Source organism: Nycticebus coucang, chromosome 9 (genome assembly GCF_027406575.1).
Source record: "Nycticebus coucang isolate mNycCou1 chromosome 9, mNycCou1.pri, whole genome shotgun sequence".
Taxonomy (NCBI): Eukaryota; Metazoa; Chordata; class Mammalia; order Primates; family Lorisidae; genus Nycticebus; species Nycticebus coucang.
In genome coordinates, this window is record NC_069788.1 from 24599079 (window position 1) to 24613717 (window position 14639).

Sequence of the window (14639 nt, forward strand, 5' to 3'; positions counted from 1 at the left end):
GCTGCTGGGAAGATCACCTAATACGGGGGGATTGGCAGTAAAAACACGTGACAACTGTCTTTGAAACCTCAGGTCTGTAACTGACTCAGGGGAGATTCTGTGAATTTCTTCTCCTGCCCATAGTTTCATCAAAATGATTGTGACCAACATTGTAAAGGAGGAATTAAAGCATATTAGTATTCGAAAACAGAAAATAGAGCTACCAGTGGACCAGAGAGTTTAAACAAAAAACAAACCCTGGAAGCTAAAAAGTAGGTGGGATGGGATTAATGGAGAAAACAGAACAGAAGACTCTAAGCCAAGAATCCAGAAGTGAGAGCAATCAATCATGATGGAGCCCGTGAGAGTTTCTAAAATCAATGACATCAATATAAAGAGTAAGAGAGCTCCCTGGTACTCATTAGGGACGTTTCTTAATTAAATCACTTCTTTAGTGACAGATGGGCCAAAGGAGACCTATTCTCTGACATCTATGCAGAAGATTTGCCCAACAGCAGAGGTATTTTCCTCCAAGCTAGAACCTGAAATGGGTCTGGGGAGTAATTCTAGAATGAGTGTGGGCCTGAGGGAAAAGGAGAGAAGGACGTGAAGTAACTTCAGACATTTATATGAGACATCAAGAAAATATTAGTTGAAAAAAGTAAAGAAGAAGAAAACAAAGAGAAAATTTCATCTGGTGGTGAAATATGGTAAATTGTTTTATTCCCAAGATAGAAGTCTCCTACACTTGGTAATTGAAAGGGTCTCTAGCTTGCCTGCTCCTTGCTCAAGCACCCATACCCAAGGACAATTATTGATCTGTTAAAATGACCCCCCTTTCTAACAAAAGCCAATAATTGGCCCTCTCATTTAGGAAAGAGTCTATTGAGAAAATAAACAAACACAACCAGAAAGAAAATCTGTAAATAGAATTTGTACTTTTTTGCATACATGTGGAATAGGACTCAAGATGAAAACATATTTGGGGAAAAAGAAACACAATGTAAAAAGCAAAAAAGAAAATATATCCACTGACTTCAGAAAAATCAAAATCAAAAGTGATATATGAAATAAAGAGAATTTTCATATTTCTAATAGGTATAGGTGAAAGGTTCTCAGCTTTGGAACTACTCACATTTTAGGCTAGACAATTATTTTTTGTAGCAGCCTCTCCTCTGAATTACAAGGCAATTGGCAGCATTCGTGGCCTCTACACACTAGATGCCAGTAGTCACCCTCACAATTGTGACAAACAAGTGTGTCTTCAGATATTGCCAAATATTTTGAAAGGCTGGAGGATTCTCTTGAGAAGCGCTGGGTATATTCAGAGAGATTTGAAAGAACAGTGTATCAATAATTAAGAACAGATTATTACTAAAACTGAACAATTAGATATCCAATCAGAAATGATAAAAAATAAATATTATTTCCCAAGGTGAGACAAAGCAAAAGAATGAATTAAAGAATGCAATGGATCAGGTTAAACAAAAACCTAGTGATTTATAATATGAAATCAAGGAACTCTTCATGATGAAAAGCTAAAGACAAATATAAAAGATTGAGAGAAAATAAGAGCGCCATGATAATGGAGGTCATTTAATAAGATATTAGAAGCAGAGGAGAAAAGATAAGGGATGTAGAAATCAGATAATAATCAAATATACATATCATAAAATTTCTCCAACCTGCAATAAGACACAGTTCTTCCAGTTGAAAGAACTCACAGTTGTCAAAAGGAATGGACTAAGTCCTACACCTGAATACTTCTTGGGGAAAAGAAAATAAAGGGAGCAGGAAAAATCCCAAAATTCTTTAGAAATAAAGAAATAATGTACATGCAAAGAAAGAAAGACCAATTGATGGTAATAGTGGACACTAAAAAAAAAAAAAAAAAAAAGCCATGCCTTCAATTAAGAAATATTTTAAACATAGAACTCCATACCAACCCATACCTTTAAGAAAGTAAAAGGATATAATAAAAACATTTAAAAGTATGTGACTCAGAATATTTTCTATTCAACTATCCTTAATGAAACAAGAAATTACTCGAGAAAAATGAAGAAAAAAAGCACCGTAAGAAGAAAATGTCTTTAGATACATGAAAAGTGGTAGCTGATCATGACTGTGAGAACAAGGAAAGCTGAAAACTGATAGATAACGTCTGGGACTTTGATATTTGGAATATTCTCCTTAGGATTTCAGGGACATAGTGACAAGAATGCATCCTTCTCTAGGTATTTAACATCATTTCTTAATTCTTTATTAAGTTGGATATATATAATCACAATATTCTAAATTCTGTTTTTATTTTCACATATTTACAATCAATAATTCAGCAAATCAAGAAAACTGAAACTGAACTTCAGACAATAACACTAACCCTTAAACAATAAAAAACGTAGATATAACTGTTCCAGTCACCTATGCCTGACCTAAAGCCTAATAGCTTAAAACAACAATAATTCTGTTATTATTTCATGGTTCTGGGGACTGACGAGGCTCAGCTACGTGTTTTCCCTCTATATTTCTCACATGCTTACAGCCGGATGGTGATGGGGACCAGACTATCTCCAAGGCTTCCTCCTCCGCCTGGAGTCTGGTGATTGCTCTGGCTGAATGTAAGACCTCAGCTGGGCTTGTTGGCTGGAACACCTCTACACGTGGCCTCCCCTCAAGATGGGTCTGCCACAGTCACCAACACTGAGGAAGAGGGGGAGGGGGATGGGTGGAATTTTGGTAAATTCCTCTTCTTTTATTGCAGCTAACCCATACCTTTGATGTACCTTCCACATCAAAATAAAGAAGTAAAAGAGTGTTATTTAAAATTATAACTGTAGCACTGGAAAATAAAAAAGCAAGACTTTCCACTCCTATGAGAGCACTTATAGTTAGGGAATGGGACAGTGAAGTTGTTTTTTTTTTGTTTTAACTCTGTATGGATATCACCCTTTAAGAATATTATACAAACTTTTATTTAGGTTTATAACAAATTATAATAACACAATAACTTATGTTAACTTATTACACAATTTCATAAAACCAAGCCAAAAAGAATGAGACAAATTCAAATATTCAACAATTATGGTTATTTATTTATCTCAAACAACAAGTATTCATTGAACATCAATAGTTGGCTTGGCACGATGATAAGATCAGGTGATTTTTGGTATAGACACGGAGCTGAAAAAGGAAGTTAACATTTGTCTGGTATAATTTCTTAATTTTTCAATGGGGAAACTATTTAAGAGGAGATACAAAACAGATGTCTGCTTTGCCAGGATCAGAAAATGTTTAGAAGTTAAACTGTTGCAGGTGGAATTATAAAAATGCCCCACCCCAAGATTCCTATCCTAGATTATTTAATCAAACATAATCTAGATGTGTTGTTAAGGGACTTTATAGATAGAATTTAGGTAACTTTAAAATGGGGGGATTATTCTGGGCTATCTAGATGGACCCAAAGTACTCACGTGAAGTCCGAGAAGAAGAAGATGAAGACTAAAGAGCCAGACAAAGACATGCAGCCAAAGAGGAAGGCTTGAGAGAGGAGGTGGGAGAGGGGTTAAATTATAAGACTGGCCTGGCTGGCTTTCCAGATGGAGAAAGGGAGCATGAGCTGGAGCACATGGGGACCCTCTGGAAGGAGTCACCAGTCAACAATCAGCAGGAAAATGAGACCCTCAGCCCTACCACTGCAAGGAGATGGACTCTGCCAACAACTTGAACGAACCTGGAAGGAGATTCTTTCCTAGAACCTCTTGACAGGAGCCTAACCTAACATTTTGTGAAACTCAGAGAACTAGTTGGCCCGGTCCAGACAGCCGACTTGCAGAACTTGGAGATAATAATACTGTGTTGTTTTACGACTCTAAGATTGTGGTAATTATTATGGCAACAATAGAAAATTAATACAAACTCTAAAAATGGAATCAAGTTCTCTGACACCATGTTTTGTTCTCCTTATATGGACAAAAGCTATAAGAGACTGTCTCTTCTCTCAAATTGTGTATAGATTTGGGGGAAGAAAAAAAACCCAAAACAGAAAAACCATGAACCTATGAATAAAAGAAAATATTGGAGGTAGTCCAGACTGACAGTCCTTTACGGGGGCAACTTCATGTAGGCCACTTCTCAGAAAGTTTCTTAAAGCTGGCCCAGGCAACAACAATCATATCAGATGCTCATGCCTAACCCAGTTCTAGATCAAACACTAATCTAGATATTGTTGTTAAGGGACTTTATAGATAGAATACAGATAACTTTTAAATAGGGGCATTATTCTGGGCTATCTATCCAGGTCTACTTTCCTTCCAGCTGCTTTCCCCAGCCAATTTCTATGCCTCAGCTTTCTTATAGTTCTTTGGTAAACTTACCTCTAAAGCTTCCTAAACTCTGCTTCCAACTCAATTCTTTATTCTTTAAAGTACCTTATTTCAGTATCCCTTTTGGTAAATATTTGTTCTCTCTGCCCATCCTGTGGGATCCAGTGAATGAACCCATCCCTCTTCCCAAGCATGGCTACTTGGTCAAAGACCAAGTTTGATTAAAGCTTTACTTTGAACAATTATTTGTCTTTTAACAAATATTCATTTGTATGACAGTAGCATGTATTTATGGGATACCAGTGATATTTTTAAGCAGACACACAAAGTATAATAATCAAATATGGACAACTGGGGTATCCATCACCCAAACATTTATCATTTCTTTGTATTAGGAACATTCCAATTCCATTCTTTTAGCTAGTTTGAAGTACGCAACAAATTAACAATTATGGTGAACACTCTCAAAACCAGGAAAGGCTAGATTGCAGTGCAGTATTTTAAGTCAAAAGAACATTTCTTAAACAAGTTAATGTTTTCCTTTGTACAACTGGCATTTTTTTTTTAAACAGGGTAATACCATATAGACCAGAGACACTGTGGTATATACTTCAGTACATTTTTTTCTGACATGATTTATAGTCCGACCTATATTTTAATACTGCAACTTTCATGTGAATGTGCAGAACTGAACATGTAGTGTGAGTTCAAGTCATCAATCTTCTAAAAATGTTAAAACTAATTTGTTTGACTTCAGCAAAAAATCTGTAAATTTTTGGCGATTCACACAATGACAGTGCTGTATATGTAGAAATGGGAAGTAGCTATGGATTTTATTGAAGACTAGAGTAAGTACCATTAATACATAATTCAAAAATGCTAATAAGCTAAGGACAGAAATAAATATGTGGGACTCTACTAGTCATTCTTGAAAGAATGTTTCATTTCTCTCCTTTTACAAACAACTTTATCCCTTCTCTCTTGCAGTTCATAAGTTTTTCTTTGTTAAATATCCTATGTGGGCTCAGTCTATATTTATATTAATGATATATGTATTATAGTAACATTGGCACAGGAAAAACGCTACGTGCAGAGCAGTTGTCAAAAAAGCAAAAATGTGCTTCAAAAATCTGTTTGTACAGAGTTAGAATACTTTTCTCTTGTATGTGCCATCTCTTTTTTTTGCCTGCTTTTCCTTCTGTTACACAGAATCCTTTAGAGAAAGATAGTGCAGAGGTAAGAGAGAACCTGGCGTTCCATACTATTGCTAATTTAATAATCCCTCTCACATTGCACTTGAATAGGCTTCAGGGAACTTAATCATTTGGAATAGTAGACAATGAAGTTCTTTCCTCATTATAGAAGATATTCTCCTTGGCTCCAATGCTTCTTTGAATGTAGGTTGATGTTTGCCCTTTGACTTCTTCTCTTATAGAACAAAATAAGATACACAGAAAGCTGAAAATTACTTCTTGCTTTTATTAGTGGAGAAGATTTCTAAAGTAAGAGTTCAGAACTTGAAGAATATATATATTAATGTCCGTGGACTGGATACCAATCCGTGGTATAGAGTTGCAAAGCATTGCGGGTCAGATTCTTACTATTTTGTGTTTATTATAGGCCTCCGTTCTTGTAAGTCACATGTTTGAGATTGAACAAAACAATGTATTGTTTTTCCATGTGAAAAAAAACCCCATCAAATTGTATTTTCTGGCACTAAAAGAAGTGAAACTTTGAGCTGGTTTGCTATCTACCCAGATATTTTAGGATTTAGTGTTCCCTGATACACATGCTAATTCTAGTTACGTAGATACCTGATACCTTTTGCATCTTACAAGGGCACATGTGAAATTTACTAGATGCAGACTATAAATGTCTTAACACAATAACTAAGAAAATGCCGTGAAGGCTATGTTGACCAGTTGGATGAAAACATTTCAAATTGTATATAAAACCAGCACATTGTACCCCATGACTGCATTAATGTACACAGCTATGATCTAATTAAAAAAAGAAAGAAAAACAAGATACTGTTACCTTTTGAAAGAATGAATAAAGACAATCCATTATTTTCATGTTTTGAATATTAATTACCTATAAGATACTTTCTTTAAATAGTCTTTTAGTTCATAATATATATAATCCTGAGAATATCTCAAGTGATTAACATGTCCATTACTAAATTCATCTAGGAGCACTCCAATGGGCATAATGGAGGGGTAGATGGCATACCTCCTGGGCTTGGGACACAACTATGACAGGGACTTCACCTAACAAATGCGAACATTTTAACCTACTCATTTGTACTCTCATACTAATCTGAAATTTTAAAAAAAGAAGCACTCCGACCGTGGAAACTACATAAGGGAACGAAACTGATCGTTGAGGAGCTTCAGCAGTAAAATTGTCCCTCCTTTAAGAATGTATTTTCTTTAGAAAAATAGACTGAGTTTTGAAATCGAAACTCGAAAAATCAAATTGATGGCCAAATTCAGAAAGCTCTTTGAGATCAAAAATTAAATGAGAATGATTTTCTTTGTGATTTTTGATTCAAGGATAGTTTATATTATGTGTTTACTTATGGTAATTCTGATAGCTGACACTGTGGGAGGCAGCATATAATTGATGTGCTGAATTTATGAGTGCTGTTGATTTAATGAAAGTATTTCTTCCTTTACATATTATAGTCACTCTTAGACCAAGTCAAACTGTAAAACTTTCTTTCCTCTCCAAAAGTGTATATGGAATAAAATGTATCCCTCAATTTAGAGCATATGTTTTCAATATAAACAAATGATAAAGTTCCACAAGGCTAAATAATTTAACTATTTAAAATTAATTTCCTTTCTGAGCTACAACACAACCCATTGAATTATGTAAGTATAATTATAGCTCTTCCCCTTGGTTACTTTCTCTGCATGCAAACTTAGCAGCATAAATGTTGAAATATAGCATTTCCTAAAGTATTATTGCATAGAAAACCACTTCCACAGGATATGATTATGTGTTCCAGAAAAAAAAGGAAATTTAACATAAATACTATATATATGTAAAAAATACTGAATTAAGAAATTTAAACAGGTTTCTTTACTGCAGGAATTCTCAGACTAATGTGCATTTTGGATTTTGAATAGATAAATGTAATGTTTATTATGTATCAAATCAGATTATTTGACAATGGAACTCTTATCACTGATACCATCAAGGTTGTACCATTCTTCTGAACACATTTTATGCAACTCTGATGTAGATGTAATAATTTGTCATGTGCTAATTTCTTCATTCAAAAGTAATTCTTGGGTCACTTCTTATAAGTTTAAATAATGAGACACAGTCTATCCTGAAATAATTTACATTCACTGCTTGATTCCCACAGACACACAACACAATTACATACATCCAATTAGAATTCATTGTGTTAATAATACCAATAGTATTTTAAAATCTAATAAAACATATAAGAAGGCAAGAGAAAAGAAGAAAGATGACTTGAATCTGGCTGATGAAAATGGGAAATTTCATCCATGATTTGGTGCATCTGCTGGCTCAAAGAGTTTGCCAGAGACCATAGAAAAGATGCTTTGTACATATGAACATAAGTATTTTATTTTTTATTGTTGGGGATTCATTGAGGGTACAATAAGCCAGGTTACACTGATTGCAATTGTTAGGTAAAGTCCCTCTTGCAATCATGTCTTGCCCCCATAAAGTGTGACACCCACCAAGGCCCCACCCCCATCCCTCCGTCCCTCTTTCTGCTTCCCCCCCTCATAACCTTAATTGTCATTAATTGTCCTCATATCAAAATTGAGTACATAGGATTCATGCTTCTCCATTCTTGTGATGCTTTACTAAGAATTATGTCTTCCACTTCCATCCAGGTTAATACGAAGGATGTAAAGTCTCCATTTTTTTTAATGGCTGAATAGTATTCCCTGGTATAAATATACCACAGCTTGTTAATCCATTTCTGAGTTGGTGGGCATTTAGGCTGTTTCCACATTTTGGCAACTGTAAATTGAGCTGTAATAAACAGTCTAGTACAAGTGTCCTTATGATAAAAAGATTTTTTTTCCTTCTGGGTAGATGCCCAGTAATGGGATTGCAGGATCAAATGGGAGGTCTAGCTTGAGTGCTTTGAGGTTTCTCCATACTTCCTTCCAGAAAGGTTGTACTAGTTTGCAGTCCCACCAGCAGTGTAAAAGTGTTCCCTTCTCTCCACATCCACGCCAGCATCTGCAGTTTTGAGATTTTTGTGATGTGGGCCATTCTCACTGGGGTTAGATGATATCTCAGGGTTGTTTTGATTTGCATTTCTCTAATATATAGAGATGATGAACATTTTTTTCATGTGTTTGTTAGCCATTTGTCTGTCATCTTTAGAGAAAGTTCTATTCATGTCTCTATTCATTCTATTCATTGATATATGGGATTGCTGGCTTTTTTCATGTGGATTAATTTGAGTTCTCTATAGATCCTAGTTATCAAGCTTTTGTCTGATTGAAAATATGCAAATATCCTTTCCCATTGTGTAGGTTGTCTCTTTGCTTTGGTTATTGTCTCCTTAGCTGTACAGAAGCTTTTCAGTTTAATGAAGTCCCATTTGTTTATTTTTGTTGTTGTTGCAATTGCCATGGCAGTCTTCTTCATGAAGTCTTTCCCCAGGCCAATATCTTCCAGTGTTTTTCCTATGCTTTCTTGGAGAATTTTTATTGTTTCATGCCTTAAGTCCTTTATCCATCTTGAATCAATTTTTGTGAGTGGGGAAAGGTGTGGGTCCAGTTTCAGTCTTTTACATGTAGACATCCAGTTCTCCCAACACCATTTATTGAATAGGGAGTCTTTCCCCCAAGGTATGTTCTTGTTTGGTTTATTGAAGATTAGGTGGTTGTAAGATGTTAGTTTCATTTCTTGGTTTTCAATTCGATTCCAAGTGTCTATGTCTCTGTTTTTGTGCCAGTACCATGCTATCTTGACCACTATGGCTTTGTAGTACAGACTAAAATCTGGTATGCTGATGCCCCCAGCTTTATTTTTATTACTAAGAACTGCCTTAGCTGTACGGGTTTTTTTCCAGTTCCATACAAAACGCAGAATCATTTTCTCCAAATCTTGAAAGTACGATGTTGGTATTTTGATAGGAATGGCATTGAATAGGTAGATTGCTTTGGGAAGTATAGACATTTTAACAATGTTGATTCTTCCCGTCCATGAGCATGGTATGTTCTTCCATTTGTTAATATCCTCTGCTATTTCCTTTCTGAGGATTTCATAGTTTTCTTTATAGAGGTCCTTCACCTCCTTCGTTAGGTATATTCCTAGATATTTCATTTTCTTTGAAACTATGGTGAAGGGAGTTGTGTCCTTGAACATAAATATTTTTGAAAGGTTTGGAACTACGTAGGAGCACAAAAGCACAGTTATACAGTTCATATATTAGAAATATTTTTAAATTCATTTCCTGCAAACTTATACTTTGGAAAGAAGAATAGAGAATAGTCAAAGAACTCAAAACAGACCTTCGATTTGATCCTGCAATCTAAAAAAATTACTAGACATCCACCCAGAAGAGAAAAAATCATTTTACCATAAGGACGTTTGCAGTAGATTGTTCATTGTAGCTCAATTTACAATAGCCAAGATGCAGAATCAACCAAAGTGCCCATCAATCCACGAATGGATTAACAAGCTGTGCTGTATGTATACCATGGAATACTATTCAGTCATAGAAAAGATGGAGACTTTAAATCTTTTGTATTAACACAGAGAGCAGTGGAGAACATTCTCTTTAGTAAAGTATCACAAGAATGAAAAAGCAAGTAGTCAATGTATTCAATAATAATATGAAGCCAGTAGATCAACTTATGCAAGTCCAATCGAGAGAAAAACTCAATTTAATTCAAGCTGCGGGGAGGAGGGAGAAGGAAGGGAGAGGTGGGAGGAAGCTTGGTGTGCTTTCACCTAATGGGCACAATGCAAGGATACATGGCCTACATCCTGGATGAGGAGCAACTACAACAGGGACCTTACCTAGAAATGCAAACATAATGATTTGTACCCTCATATTAATCTGAAGTTTAAAACTGTTAATTTCCTTTCTGTTTGGTTTAGAAATTCAATCCCTTATATAGTCTGTATAACATACTTTTTAATATCTAGTATGTTAAATATTGAAAAATCGGAGAACATTCATAAGCTCTATGCAAGTTATTAGCCACTCAGGTTAAAGAAGAAACAAAAGTATATCAAAATTTAAAACAATTACCTCACAAAGTTGATACCTTTATAAAAATACAAAATTATATTACAGTAATTTGGAATTTTAATTCTTAAATAATTAACTTGATGGCTAATACTAGTCCTCTTGCCACCAAAAACCTAAATTTAATACCCCATGTCACAACACAAAGAGTTTTAGAACACTGGTCTCCAAAATATTTAAAATAATGCACTCCTGCCTGTATAGTTTTATACCATGAAAACACATAATTTATTTAAGCATAAATGATATATATAAACCACCAGACTGGCAGATAATAAACATTATGTGATGCACTAAATATATACTTAATAGAGTGAGATAAATTGATGTTTCAAATTAATAATATTTTGAACTGAATTGATAAATTTAAAACATATGTATTTGAAAAAGACGCATTTAATGAATTTTTAATTTATTTTATATGTTAACAGTAGCATTTTTTTTGGTAGATATCATTTTTAATACTAATAGTACTGCAGTGAGTGGAATGCAATAGTAACTTAAAGGTTTCTTCTGATTTCAAGGAAAGGTGGGGAAAGGTGTGGGTCTTGGTTTTGATGCTTGGTTTTGATGCTCTCATAGCTGACAAAGCTCTTGATGATACATAGATCTAAAATTTTTGCTCCAATTTGGTTCCATCTTCCTTTATGTCAATCAATTTTTCTTACAAACATTTTTGAAGTTGTGCCATTTTAATAAATTTAACAAATTTGTTTAAAACCTATTGAAAGTATTTAGAATGTTTTAAAAATAGTTAAAAAATACTCTCTATAAGTTAATTTCATCAGATCATGTATATTTTTTATAGGTGATGCACATTATTTTGGATCACAAATTTTCTAATCATAAAAACATTTTCTAAAATAAATTTGTAAAATTCTCTCTTACATTCTTTTTGCAAACACTACGCTTATCTTGAAGGCCACATAAAACATGTTCCCCACTCCCCATGTCCAAATATGTCTTTGGCAAAGTGTAAATGTTAGCCAGGTATCATTACAGAAAGGGTCAACACATTTGCAATGCTTATCTTTTAAGTAAAAGAAAAAAATACTTCCTACTCCTTATATTCTTTCTTTCTCCCTTTCTTTGTTTGAAGAAATAATAATTTTTGAAGCTGTGAGATATTTCACATATGCAAAAGTGAGCAGATGCACATATATAATTTAAAAACAATACTAAGTGTATATCCATATGGCCACTACCAAAATGAAAATATAGAAGTTCCTTATCTACCACTCTGCTAACCTTCTTCCATTGCCAACCCCCAAACACCTAACCACAATGCTTAATTCAGTTGCTTTTCTCATAAATTCCTCACAGCTTTTGTATGTGATGCACACACATATATTAACAATAAATTTAGTTTTGAACTGTATATAAATTGAATCATGACACATATCATATATTTATTCATGACTTCTTTTATTCAACAGTACATTTTTGTGATTTTAATCCATTGGTGCCCATGATTTTCATCTTTGTTCACTGCTATACAATATTCCCTTAGACATATAAATACACCACTACTTACTTGTCCATATTGAATGTTGATAGACTTTGGGATTGTTAAAAGCTGTGTTATTTGGCTGACTGGCTGTGGTTTGTTTTGTTATTATTAACAATGCTGATATGAACATGTCTCTACATGTGTCTCCGGGAAACACTTGCATGAGCTTCTAACGCCTATGATCACACTTGAATAGGAGGCATACTTAGAACAAAAGAACTCAGACCTCTGGATCTGGACCAGACCTAGAAATTTCAATACCCATGTGCTCAAGTTCCATGTATACTATTTTAAAACTGGTCTACCTAAATAACACATTGGGCTGTTATTCCTTTCCAATTACCTTTTTTACTTTTTTCCTTCACCCAAATTGCCAAAGAAAGACATCCCACTTACTTACTCTGATTCTTCCTAGGGTATATATATATTTTTCTAAGTAAAAACTGTTGTCTGGGAATCAAACCAAGGGACACTTGTTCATGGGGGTTAGTAACTAAAAAGTTAATTATTCTTAAGACTGTATAACACAAGTTTTTGAAATTCAGGCCATTTATTTTCATGAAAAAAATTGAAAAGAACATAAAATAAGATGTAACCTGGCATATTATTAATTATTAAAAACATTTTTACATAGGTTTCATTGTAACTTTAGTATAAAACCTTGAGGGGGTACAAAAAATTAAGTAAGTAGGTGATATTGCTTTTTTGATTCTGTTTTTGATTCGTAACTGTTTATGGATGACTGAAGTGGTTACATATAATCTATACCCTCAAATATGAAAACTAACTGTATAATTTATGCTCAATTTTATGTTAATATAGAAATTAGAAATGAATATATTTATCCATGTATACACTAGCTAAGTTTAGAATCACACGAAGTTTATTAAGACACTTTTAAGATTTTATCCTTATGTTTAATAATCATATATTAAGATATATATGTGGTCAATGGTAATAATCTGAATAATTGAATCTTGAAGAACATTTATATAGTTATAGTTACAGAAAATAATATATAATTCAATTATATTTAATTATATCATTTAATTATATTTATGACAAGGTGTTCCATATTTAACATATTTAGATAAATGATCATATTTGAATAATATTTGGGGGTAGAATTAGATTGGAAGTATGATTTCAAAGTTAAGCAGATGGTGTAAAATTTCTGATTATATCCTCATGCATCAAATATTTTTAAAATTCTTAATGATGGGTGCCAAATAGCCATGATATTTACATTTTATTAGTTATATTTAAACTAATGATAAACAATTTAATTTTATAATGTCAATGTTTGTAAATACCAAATTTTATATCCTTTGCAACTAGTTAATTACAAAAATATTTTTTAAATGTTCATTTTAGAATACTCAAGGATTCTTTTAAACATTTTTATGGGTCATATAAACAAAATGCTAAAGGAGGAGAAAAATAAAGTGAATTAACTTTATGTTGTATAACTGGATCAATATTTAATAGTAGTTGTAGCTTGGTATGCTTAGAACCTCCTGTTTTTAGGAAGCTTGCAGTAAGTAGGGACCTGAATATTAAAAGGAAATAAATCCCCAAAAGTCTATGTTAATCGATATTTAGCTACGGCCTTTCCTGTGATTTAAAGAAAAATGATCAATTTTGACTCCATCCCACAAAACTCTACAATTTCCTAGGTAAAAGCAGTTAAGAGTTGTTACTCAAGGACAGGGCATGTAGATCTCTGTTACTCAAAATCCTGACAACTGTTTTCTTTTCTATCCTTCTGCAATTTTTCTTGGGTACCTAATCTTCATTGGATAGACCAATTGACAAAGTTCTATGCTGGCAAATATATATATTTCTTTATATATATTTTAAAATACATATATTATATATATACTTCATATATATTCCTTATATATATTTTATATATACTATATAAATATATAGTATATATGTACTTAATGTATATATTTAAAAATATATATATTATACATATATTTTATATATTTTTTTCTATCTATTTTCTTATTTTTTTCTAGTCTGACAGACATGTATTGTACTGAGTGTATTATTTCATCTATCTGTTCACTCATCCATCCTCAACTCGTTTAGGAAATATAACTTCCAGGTCTGATTACATCTATATTTCACAAGGCTTCCTTAAATCAGACATTGTTGTAACCTGGTGCTATTTCTCCAGCTATGAGAAATTGGTTAATTAAGAAGAATTAAGAAGAACCCAAGGTAGGCTGCTTGCATATTGGTCTCAATAAGATTGGTCTACACATGACCTTTACCAAGGTTTCAACAATTAGAGATCTTTTCTCTGCATTTGAGTCCCTGAGAGTATGACCACTCTCTTCAGTGGTGAATCTGTAGAAGTTAAGCTCTGGACTTGTGGTAGCCACATTTCCCTTCCTGTGGACCACAAAAGCTGAGGCTTTCTGTCTCCAGAGAGAAGAATGAAGTAGAGATTAAAGGAAATAATTACTATACATGCTACAAATGGATGAAACTTAAAACATTAAGCCAAGTGAAAGAAGCCGGATACAAATGGCTTCATATTATATGATTCCATTTA